The 1957-nt window shown below is 46.8% G+C and overlaps 1 non-coding gene across 1 annotated transcript; it reads right to left on the minus strand.

Moving 5' to 3' along the window:
* Positions 1-424: 424 nt before the first annotated feature.
* LOC142255504 (U2 spliceosomal RNA) lies at positions 425-624 on the minus strand. The gene has a single exon (XR_012727430.1). It is a non-coding gene; the product is annotated as a U2 spliceosomal RNA (small nuclear RNA).
* Positions 625-1957: the final 1333 nt, after the last annotated feature.

Raw genomic sequence — 1957 nt, forward strand, 5'->3', positions numbered from 1 at the left:
CCGAAAAACAATGCATGGTAGGAATAAACATGGAACCTTTAATTGGAGTGGAATCTGATAGACAGCACCTGATGCCAAATCTGCATCTTCTAACACCTGCAGTCACTGCAGCAGCTGAATCCAATGTGTCCAAAAGGGATCTATTCTATTCAATTGCAAATGATCTAGATAAGACTGAGAATAAGATACTGCACGGGACATAGCAGAGTTGGTCAAGTTGAGTGGAGATGAGTTTGCTATTTGGCGCAGCTTTTGGATGAATAAAGAAAATAAAAGGTGTGAAAGATAAAAAAAAAGGGTGAAAGTGTGAAAAGTGAATTGGCCAAATTGAGGTGCATATAAAGTTTTTTGCTTTCTTTCAATTCACTAATGGGGCTCATTTGAATCAGGTGAATTGAGTTCTGCTTTTGGAAACTGGGTTAAGAAGGGGTGCACCGGTCCTGGAGGTACTGCAATATCAGGTCAATGCGTGGATTGGACAGAGCAGGATTTATTCCATCTCCTTGTTCTAAAAAGCCATTTAATATATGGTCCCCAGATAGGGGACGTATCAGATATTAAACTAAGAACAGATTTTTTTTTTTTTTCTGTTTATCAGTAGGACTTCAAAATAACAAAGGTGATCGCCTCCCATTGCCTGGGAACCGTCCAGGCACAAGAGGGCTATGTGTCATCAGAAGGCGCACACACTCCCCCAAGGCCAGCAGTCGTACAATCCCAGGCACCTTCCAGTACCGACCAAGGTAGCGTCCTCCGAAACTACGGCCGAGAAGCTATAACCCGAATTGGTTACGGCCTTGAGTGGCACCCTGGCCTATACCGGACACATCTTAGGGAGAGGGAGACAAACCCACGCCTACAGAAGACATTTTGTCACCCAAGCCAACCCTTGAAAAGGCTGTTTTGCAGAGCAAAAAAAAGCAGAATGGTGCTTTTTTCAGCCGCCGCCCACTGCAATGAATCTGAATAACTCCTCCTTTTGGGCACAAGCACCTCCCCTCCCCCTTGCAGTCTTTCCAATTCATGATACAAAAAGACGGACGGACAGGACAGGACAGGACAGGCTGCCTGACTTTCCGTCACTGCCACCCTTTGCCATCCTTACCCGTAGAAAGCCCTTTCATCATCCCCAAACCCTAATCTTTTCCCTTCCCTTCCCAGCTGCGTCTCACTCCCTTTCATTAGGAAGTGAGCACAGCCTTTTCTCCGTTCTGCACATGCGCGACGTTAAACACAAATGCGCAGGCGCAGGCGTGCGTTCCATTAGCCTCACTGCATTCCACTCCCACTCCCATACAGGAAGTGGGCGCAGCTATTACTACGGTCGCACATAAAAGAACCCACGGCCACCACTGCACACAGCTGACTCCACCACAGGACACCCACTTCTACACCAACGCAGGTAAGACAGGATCGGCACCTCTATGCTCCAGTTACAATCAGGCTCAGTCACCATGTGATAACGCTCTCAACTCTTTAGTTGCAGGCTCCCCTTACTTCACCTCCACTGGCTGTGCTGCCATTTCCTCTCCCACCTGGAAGGTATACTTTATTCCACTATTTTCCTGTTTCTCTCTTCCCCCTTTTCCCATAACCTACCTTTATCTGCATTTGTGGGGCATCTATATGCTATTTACATCATAGTTTTATTCATTAATACGGAAGGGAAGAGTGCCCATGAGAGTGTTGAACAAGCAAGAGATTAAGCTGCCCCGATTTGCCACCATTGATAAGCTGTTCACAGTAGCTACACATGCCGTCCAAACAGCAGCATCCACCATTGCTTCAGCCCACCCATTAAGTGACAGCTAACCAAGTCAGCCAGAGGAGTGGTGTAAGGAATTACACGTAGGCACTGACTCCACACCTTCACATCACAAGAAGAGGGTCTACAGGCTAGTGCAAGAATACGAGCAAGTCTTCAGCAAACATCCGCTAGACTTTTGAAGAATAAAAG

This window comes from Anomaloglossus baeobatrachus, chromosome 10 (assembly GCF_048569485.1).
Source record: "Anomaloglossus baeobatrachus isolate aAnoBae1 chromosome 10, aAnoBae1.hap1, whole genome shotgun sequence".
In the NCBI taxonomy this organism is placed as follows: Eukaryota; Metazoa; Chordata; class Amphibia; order Anura; family Aromobatidae; genus Anomaloglossus; species Anomaloglossus baeobatrachus.